A 10,358-nucleotide genomic window follows, 5' to 3' on the forward strand; every position below is an offset into this window, starting at 1 on the left:
AATCCGCTGCCTCTGCAGCACAGTCTTGGTGTAAGCTGGAACCTTAAAAATGACTGTTTCGCATTCAAAGTGTCAAGAGATGTGAAACCATTCACACAAAGAGGAATGCTTTCCACTGTCAATAGCCTGCATGAACCCTTGGGATTTGTCTCTGCTATGACTATGCATGGAAAGGCTCTTGTGAGAGAACTCTCATCAATGCAACAAGAGTTGGACATGCCTCCCAGCAGATAAAAGGGCCCAATGGGAAGCATGGACTACATCTCTTGCTGACCTTGAACACCTACACATCCCAAGGCCATATGTTCCAGTCTCTCTCTCACAGGTTCATTCTAGCGAGCTGTTCATCTTTTCAGATGCGTCTGTTCTGGCCATAGCTGCTGTGGCGTATCTGCAAGTCACAAACTCAGATGGACAGTGTCATGTGGGGTTTGTGACGAGCAAGTCGAAGCTGGCTCCATTTCCTGCTCATACTATCCCACACCTGGAGCTGTGTGCCTCAGTGCTCGCTGTTGAGCTCATGGAGCTCATAAAAGAAGAGTTAGACACAGAGCTGCATGTCAAATTCTACACAGACAGCCGTGTAGTACTCGACTACATTCACAACACCACAAGGAGATTTCACATGTATGTGGCCAACAGGGTTACACACATGAGGAAATCCACCACACCGAGCCAGTGGCATTATGTCTGAACTGACTTGAACCCAGCCGACCATGCCAAAAAGTGACAACAGTTTGTAAGGTCATGGAACTGTGAAAGAGTACCTAAGACATATTAATGACTTAGTTGTGCTTCTATCTAATGATAATAATTGATAGAGAAATAATAATGATATAGTGGCATAATAGCAATTACGCCAGACGGGGAGTGTTCTGACTGAGAAATTTAAAGGTTTGTTGTATTCAGTCTATTCTAGGCCTATGTTAGTTAGCTACTCCGCATCCTTTGCGTTGCTTATGTGACACCTAGTGGTGAGACTGGGTATTGCATTTTGTGTCTGCGTGTCAGTGTAAACCAGGGGTCCCCAATTACTCTTCATAGCGGGCCACTTTTAGGGCCACTTTTAAAACCACGGGCCACTCAACCTCCAGCAGCATGTTGTTCGTTAGTTTGTTTTGGTGTCGATACGTTGCAGGTATAATTTAAACAGAGATTTTTCATGTATTTTTCTATATATTACTAGTCTTACTTTTACTAAGAAATGTTTTTTTCTTTTTTTGGTAGGGAAATACAAAAAAATTCTTCCTTCTGGCATTTCTCCGAAACATTCTCACGGACCATAAATCAACCCGTCACGGGCCGGACGTGGCCCGCGGGCCGCCTATTGGGGACCCCTGGTGTAAACGATAGGTAGCTGTTGTTTGGAATGAATGAGTTCAGTCCCCACGCTTTTCAAGCAGAGAAAAACAGTTGTCCTGTAAGCGATATGTCGTTTTACAGGGGGGAAAAAAGGGAAAAAACGAATGTATGGAGTAAAGTCTTCAATAAACTTCCATCCGAAGAAGAAGTCAAGCTCGAGCTGCATTCATTCTCTCGTTCAATATCCGCCTACGCCTTGTTAGGACACAATTGCTTGGGCAGAATAGTTAACATCAGTTAGCTCCTTAGCTCCAAACTGTGCAAGCAGACTAGCTCAGACAGTGTATGACACACGAAACAGGCTTGTACTGTCTCACAAAGAATTTACTTGACACACTGGATTATTTTGCACCTTATTTGTTGAGCACTTTCTCTACTGTTGAGTGATTCTTTTAACAAAGTTATGTACCATTGAGTGTTGTTGAGTGTTTCTTTTAACAACGGTAGGGAAGTGCTCAACAAATAAGGAGCAAAATAATCCAGTGAGTCAAGTAAATTCTCTATGAGACAGTATAAGCCTGTTTCATGTCATAAGCATCATCAGCTGTCAAAAAAGCTACTCGGTAAAGGACATACCATTTACTGCCTCGTCATGCACATCACATGCACAACGTCCAATGGGGAAGGGAGAGGTGCGACATTCAAAAATTCAAAAACGTGTGAATGGTCCATGGGGGGGGGGGGTATTTGTGGTATTTGTCTATTGTGATGATTTATTTATAATTACAAAATAGGTGCGTAAATCTATGTCTACAACTGCTGGCCAGTTCATTCCTGTTATTCAATCTGGACATTTCTAGTTTTTCAGTGAGACCTAGCTTTCACATTCTACTACTGGTTGAATATGCTTTGTTCTTTGAGAGGATTTTCCAGGTGGTTGAATAATTAATGTTTCTGTCTGCCAATGACCAAATTTAAGGGCTTAAACATGTGACATTATTTAAACGGTTGTTTCTAAAGCTACACGTGTGCATTAAACCTCTTGTTGAGCGTCCCCTCTGTTTGACCCACGTATATGTCTCTATTGTGTCGTCCTCTCTCGTCACCGTAGCTTGGTAGATAACGCCCTTCGTCTGGCATTTTCCCTTGAGGGGGCGTGAGTCGTTCACACAGCAGTTGCAGTTGGGGGAGTCCGGTTGTGATGAAGGTGTCATTGATTTGTTGATGAGTCTTGTGTTGTGGGACGATATTGTTTGTTGAATGTTAGGCATGCAGCTGTAACTATATACACTGCTCAAAAAAATAAAGGGAACACATAAGCAATGCAATGTAGCTCCAAGTCAATCACACTTTTGAGATATCAACCTGTCCAGTTAGGAAGCAACACTGATTTGTGAATCAATTTCACCTGATGGTAAATTGTCGAATTTCCACCAGGTGGAAATTAGACAATTTGCAAGACAACCCCTATAAAAGGAATGGATTTGCAGGTGGTGGCCCAGACCATTTGCCTGTCCTCATCTTTTCTGGCCGATCTTTGGTTAGTTTTTCATTTTGCTAGTGCCCTCACCACTAGAAGTGGCATGAGGCGGTATCTGCAACCTACAGAAGTTGCTCAGGTAGTGCAGCTCATCCAGGATGGCACATCAATGCGTGCTGTGGCAAGAAGATTTGATGTGTCTCCCAGCACAGTGTCCAGAGCATGGAGGAGGTACCAGGAGACAGGCCAGTACACCAGGAGGCGTGGAGGGGGCCGCAGGAGGACAACAACCCCGCAGCAGGACCGCTATCTGGTCCTTTGTGCAAGGAGGAACAGGAGGAGCACTGCCGGAGCCCTACAAAACGACCTTCAGCAGGCCACTAATGTGCAGGTTTCTGCTCAAACGGTGAGAAACAGAATGCATGAGGATGGTATGAGGGCCCGACGTCCACAATTGGGGCCTGTGCTCACAGCCCAACACCGTGCAGCCCGATTGACCTCTGCCAGAGAACATCTTGGTTGGCAGATTCGCCATTGGCACCCTGTGCTCTTCACAGATGAGAGCAGGTTCACACTGAACACATGTGACAGACGTGAGAGAGTCTGGAGATGCTGTGGAGAATGTTCTGCTGCCTGCAACATCCTCCAGCATGACCGGTTTGGCGGTGGGTCAGTGATGGTCTGGGGAGGCATATCCTTGGAGGGCTGCACAGACCTCTACGTGCTAGCCAGAGGTACCATGACTGCCATTAGGTACCGGGATGAGATCCTCAGACCCATTGACAGACCATATGCTGGTGCAGTGGGCCCTGGGTTCCTGCTCATGCATGACAATGCTCGTCCTCATGTGGCCAGAGTGTGTCAGCAGTTCCTGTATGTCGAGGGCATTGATGCTATGGACTGGCCTGCACGTTCCCCAGACCTGAATCCAATCGAGCACCTCTGGGACATCATGTCTCGTACCATCCGCCAACGCGATGTTGCACCACAGACTGTCCAGGAGTTGACCGATGCCCTGATCCAGGTCTGGGAGGAGATCCCTCAGGAGACCATCCGTCGTCTCATCAGGAGCATGCCCAGACGTTGTAGGGAGTGCATACAGGCACGTGGAGGCCACACACACTACTGAGCCTCATTTTGAATCGTCTTGAAGAATTTCCACAGAAGTTGGATCAGCCTATGTTCTCATTTTCCACTTTGATTTTGAGTATGATTCTGAATCCAGACCTTAATGGGCTAATGATTTTGATTTCCATTGATCATTCTTAGGTTATTTTGCTCTAAACACATTCCTCTGTCTAATAAATAAAGATTTTCAGCTGAAATATTTCATTCATCAAGGTCTATATTGTGTTTTTAGGTGTTCCCTTTATTTTTTTGAGCAGTGTATATAGTTGAGCTGGGGTGCGCAATCTTCTCCTTGCGTATGGAAGATAAGCAGAGCTTGACTGTTTTCTCTTTAGCCTTTAACGTTAGGCATATTTATTTAGGCAAATACAGCAGGTCTTAGCGCTCTACTACCGACACTTACAACACACACTGTCGCACACTGAGAACGTGGCGACGTCACATCCGAATGTACCGTAATACAATGAGTAAGGGTGCCATCAAGCAACAACACCCGACACCCCCACTCGCTCGCTCATTAGATTACCTGAAACAAAACAACAACAAAAAAATAAGGCTTCTCCTTTACCTTGACAATGAGAACACACTCTTTGCACTTCTAAGTGCCAAACATGTCTTGAGCAAGCCTCTTTAGCTTTATCTTGGTGGCGGGCTTTGTCATTACATCAGCGATCATTTACTCAGTAGGACAGTTTTCCAAGATTACCTTTCCATTATGTTTTTCTCTTGTATACACACAGTGATCAGCGGGATTCTGTACAAAACCATTTTCACTCAAACATGTATGTAACATAGCTTTCCAGTTTCTGCCTGACTGCTTTAGACCATAGAGAGACTTCTGCAACTTGCATACGTTTCTGACTTTTTCTCATAAGCTTCTGTTTGCTCTATATAGATTTCACAGTCAATTGGTGCATGCAGATATGCTGTCTTAACATCCATCTGGTGTAAGACTAGCTTCTCCTGCGCTGCCTTCTGCATGACCACTCTTACACTTGTCATATCAGCTGTGGGTGAGAATGTCTCCTCGTAGTCAGTTCCTGGTTTCTGATAGCCTTTTGCTACGAATCTCGCCTGTATTTATCAGATCCATCAATGTCACAATTGAGTGTGTAGACCCATCTACCCCCCACTGCCTGTTTAGCTGGTGGCAACTGGGTGGGGCTGAAGGTCTTGTTCTCATCCAGTGATCGCATCTCCTCGTTCATGGCATTTTTCCACTGCCTTGATTTGGTTGATGCTATGGCGTCCTGGTAGGTTTGAGGAATGTCGCATACTGCTCTATAACAAGAGTCCACGCATGTTTGCAGTTTGTCCTCTGTATCCTCAGTCTCGAATTCCTGTAGGTAAGCTGGTCTCCTCTTGTAGTCCATGGGCCAGACGATATTTCGGTACACTCAAGGTGGCAAAACTTACTTATAATTTTTGAAAGGATCCATGTCTGTAGATGATATTTTGGTATGATAACCATTCCTGAGTGGCAGCTGTATCACAGTTATCAGCTCATGAAGTTAACCACCCACTAAACTAAATTGCATTTTAGACGCTGGTGCATATCCTGGTTTAGCCTCATGGTCAGGACATTTTTCAATGTTCTATAATATTGTCTTTGGTATAATTTTAAAGGGGACCTTCTTAGCTTTCATTCAAGCCCTGTTGTGGATATTTCTCACAAATATAGAGGTCACTTGAGCTCTTCAACCCGTCAATAACACACATCTTTCTGCAATTTTCGCCTAAACTATATACTTTCTTTTAGCCCTGTGGCATCTAGGAATATCAGGGACACAAAACACAAAAACTGGAATACTCGCAGGACTGTAAAGATTCAGGAAATGTATAATATACCCATACTATTTCATTGTGTGAGGTGATTGTGAGCCTTAAATGAGAACTAGACCAAAGCCAGTTAGGTCACAAACTGGTCTCTACACATTTGTTTAAATACACAATCAAAATACATGATAAAAAGGAATACCATAGTGAGGTAATGAACTATTTTAATATTTTAAACAACACTGACATTTACATATACTTAGTCAATGATACATGTAATCCCATATCATTAGTGGGTATATGTAATGGTAATGGGTAGGGTAATGGGTATATGTGAATATGGTTACATTATTGTTATCAAGTTCTGGGTAACCAAGTCCAGAATCAACATCCTGTGCATCAATAGACTACTACCACAGTAATACCATCAGAATCATCACACTGTCATTCATCAAACTGCTCGTTTCTCTCATCATCTCACTCCCCAAGTTCAAAGTCCAGTTCTGGACCATCCTGCTGTTTTTGGTTACTGCAGGTCTGTAACCTGCACATGTCTGTGCATGGAAGTCCATTTGACAGGCACATGCAGCTTGGCATTTTGCATGAATGCACACACTTGCATGTTAGCATTTCCAAGACCACATCTGGTGCAGGTGGGGAGCGCATCCAGTAAATGGCCAGCTTGCCTTCATCGTCTGTCCATCCATACTCAGTAGGGCTTGGCACCACAGGGTTAGCCTGCAGACAGCACTTCCATATTGCTGCCTGATAGTTGGCTCATTGAACATGCATAAAGAGACAGTCTCTACATGGTGGCAGCTGGCTGGACTCAACCTCTCCCCTTTTGGTGCAGAAGAGCTGGTAACGCAGTTTGTTCACCTCAGCAGTGCTGCTATTAGCAACATACATCTGACAGGTGAACTGCTCAATTTTCTGGAACAGCTCATCACTCACATTCCATGTCTGTCCCAGTTGACTAAAAGTCTCTTGGCAGGAAGTGTGCTTTCTCACTATCTTCAGGGCATTCAGCTTCCCTCGACCAGCGAATGCACTGACAGTGTCGCAGCCTGTGAAGGCATGTAAGCCAATTAGGCTGTCACAGATGCTGTCTCCAAGTGAACTTGCCAGTTAGGTGATGTCGACAAACCGTGTGCGGTTCTGAGTCCCACACTTCTGGTAGATGGGACAGGTGATGTCCTTCTGGAAGCCAAGACAAAGCACCATGACATCAGTGTCCTCAGCTGTGATGATAACTGACTTTGAGCCCGCATTTGCTGCATGCAATGCATGCAGGAGCAGACGGGTGTCAGCTTCTTCATGTGTGGAGTGCAGTTCTGCTGCTTCCTCACACCCATCTTCTGTCAACTTGTAGCAGGTTTCCTCACAGGTCATGTACAACACCTTGCCATGCAGCATAGCTCTGTATCGTGGGAGTTTCCACTCTTCCACCAGAAACTTGATGAGACTGGTCTTGTTGGAGGAACTGCACAGAAATTTTCTCCACTGCTGGACGTGGTGTCCCCCTGCAAGATTCTTGTACTGGAGAGTGATGTCTCCACCCCGGTTCAGTCGTTCAGCATCTTTGATCGAAGTCTGGTGATAGACATCAAAAACAACATCAATCCTCCCACTCCGTGCTCCCTCATGGAGGACCTGGATCAAGGCTGACTCTGCCACCTGTGCAAAGGTTTTGTTGTTGCCATTCATTTTTTGGACCAGGCTCATCCCATCAATGATGGAAGTAAATGGGATTGGGATGTCTTCTGCAGGAGATACATTCTTTTCAAGCTCTCTGGCAAGTCCAGCCTTGTTTGTTTTTCGTAAGGACCCATCAGCATTTGCCAGTGCCCATGGTAGTGGGCCCAATGGGTAGGCAAGGACATCCTTCAGATTCACCTTCCTGCTTTCAGCCACCAGGATCATGTGACTGAAAAGGTTTCTATCTGCCTTCAGAACCACATCCTGTGCTTTCTTTCCATGACCTTGTTTTGTGCTGACATTGGAGAATGTTTTCAGACTTTGCTTGGTCATCTTGTCGTGGAATTTCACAGGTGGTGGGTCTGCATCTAACCTTGTTTGCTGGAATGCTTGGTAGGCCTCTTCTCCTTTCTCAAGAGCTCTCAAGAGATCTATGGTCACATCGGGTGGAGCCATGTTGCCAGTGGAGAGGCTAACCAAATCAATCTCATCAGGGGACATAGGATTGAGCCAGTTATTCTCCATAAGGTCCATGAGAGACTGGACATCTGCTTCATCTCTCTTGATCCTTGGACTCTGTAGATCTGGATGAGACCATTTGCACCTGCCTTGACCTTTCAGGTCTCTCAGCTGTCTGAGGTACATGCTTCTATACTCAGCTGTGAGATAATATTTGGTCACAGCTCCTGGCTTCAAGCTGAATCCCTTTGTCCCTCCAGCTGTTTGGGTGTCTTTGTTCACCGTTTCTTCTATAGCTTGGTCAACAGGGATTCGGCCAAAGGGATTGGTGGAGCCCAGTTGGACTGAGAAGCCTCCTTCCATGAATTCTGTGTACACATCTGGGTGTGTGATGGGCAGCTCAGACATCTGGGCGTAGCAGTAGGGGAGGTAGCGTGCATAATTCATCCTGTCATAAGCAAAGCACCATGGGATCATTGCTCGAATGCTAGCCAGGTGTAGCATCCAGTCTCCCTCTCTGGATGCTCGGATGAGCCCCAACAAGATTTCAACCATGTCCAAATAGGACATCCAGAAGTTCGAGAGGCTGCCGTTTCCACCTCTAAGGAACTCACGGTAGACTTCAAATAGATCCATGATGCGTGTACAAGAGCTGTTCTCGAGGACCTCCTTCAAAGCATGTTTTGAGACTTCTTTCCCAAGGCTGTCAATGGTCTTCAGTGTCTCATTCAGGTGAACCATGTCATTCCTGTGAGTTTCTTCCAACCAGGACAGGAAACCATTCAAGGTCAGTCGCATGAGAGCCTCATACAGGAGCTTGTGTAGTCGCACTGCCCTGTTGTACTTGCGGCCATCCATAACACCAGCAATTGAGCCTTCTGCAATCATGCCAGACTCAATGCAGAGGTCTTTGAGTCCAGCATCTTGGAAACGCTTTCCTATTATTGCCAGCAGTGTGCAGATGGTGTGGAATACCCCAAGCCTAACGATGATATCATGGAACTTGTCATGGTGTTTCCATGTGATCTCGACAGCCTTCGCATACAGGGCTTGGTCAAAGACACAGACAATCTTCCTCAGGCCTAAGCACTGCATGATGCTCAGTGACTGGTTAAGCACCTCGTTGACAGTAGACATTTGTGTCGCTGGAGCATTGATGGTAGGCAGATAGCCTATATTGTCGGGGATGACCGTCATCTCTCCTCGAGTCAGGATGTTGAAGCCTGTCCAGCTGCTGACTGACTGTTCTTCTTGTTGTGACATGTGTGCTAGGACCCAAAGAAGGTTTTTCTCTCTGGCAAGCTTAGTATTGGCTGCAGTATCGGCATCTGACTTTTTGCTTTGTGGTGGCCCTACCCGATGTCCAGCATTGTAAGTTGGTAACATTGGTGGGGGTCCATCAATGCTTCTCTTCTTTGTTTTGGGAACAGTGGGCATGGGTTGGACAGGAAGTGGGTTGACTGGCTTTGCTTGCACAGCAATCCCATTGACTCTGTGAGATGTTCCCTCACCACTGACAGTTTCTTCAAGACAGTCGATATTGTCCCAGGCTAAAGTTGTGAATATGCCAGGATGGATGTTAGCTGGAAGGGCAATGCCACTCCCTGATGATGAGAGTTTCTGGAGACACAGGGCAGTGTTGATCTCTTCCATCTGTGAATAGGACACACTGTGACCAAGTCGGTTGAGGATGTTTATCAACTCTACATTTCCTGTCAACGATTTGACACTGAATGGCAGAACAATGTGCTTGGAAGGCTTGGTATTTCCACATGTCACTGCATATACTATGTCATGGCCAAATGACTGCAGAAGGCACTGCACTCTCTGGGATGCATGATCAGGATCATTTGAGCCTGTGAGTAGAGAGTACAGGAAGATAATGAGCGACTCTGGAATGGTAGGACATTCTGCTTCTGGTTTGACTTCAGGCGGCCAGGTTTGAGGAACATCTTGACTTTTAATGTCTGCTCTCAATTTGATGGCTGCTTTGGCTATAACATCTTGTGCACTGACACTTTTCAGGGTCTGCAGCTCCCTTTTGAGTGACTGATTTTCTTTGGCAAGTTCCCTCATGGACAAGTTATCGGGATAGAGGAGGAATTTTCCTTTCTCATCAGGGAATATCTGCAAGGCTCCAGCAAACTCACTCTCCAGGTTTCGCCTTATGTGCTTCTTGGTTGATTCCTTGACTTGGGCAATGCCTTGGGAGTTCATTGAAGCTACCAGTCTAGAAGAGAGATCAGTCATTGTCATCACTTGAGGATTGCCAAAAAGCTCCATCCTGATGAAGAGGAACAGCTCATTGTATGCCTTATTCACAGCAGCTTCATACTGGGCTGCAGCATCATCATCTTCATTGCTGGCAACCTCTCCTTTGGAAACCTCTTCTTTGGTGTAAAGTCTATAGCATGACCTGTGGTAGTGCCCTTCAGCTGCTACAAGGTCTCTACTCACAATGGCAAGGATTCTGCTGTCCCTTTTCTTTGTGGCTGCACTCCTGATCTTTGCATCA

This window comes from Lampris incognitus, chromosome 3 (genome assembly GCF_029633865.1).
Source record: "Lampris incognitus isolate fLamInc1 chromosome 3, fLamInc1.hap2, whole genome shotgun sequence".
In the NCBI taxonomy this organism is placed as follows: Eukaryota; Metazoa; Chordata; class Actinopteri; order Lampriformes; family Lampridae; genus Lampris; species Lampris incognitus.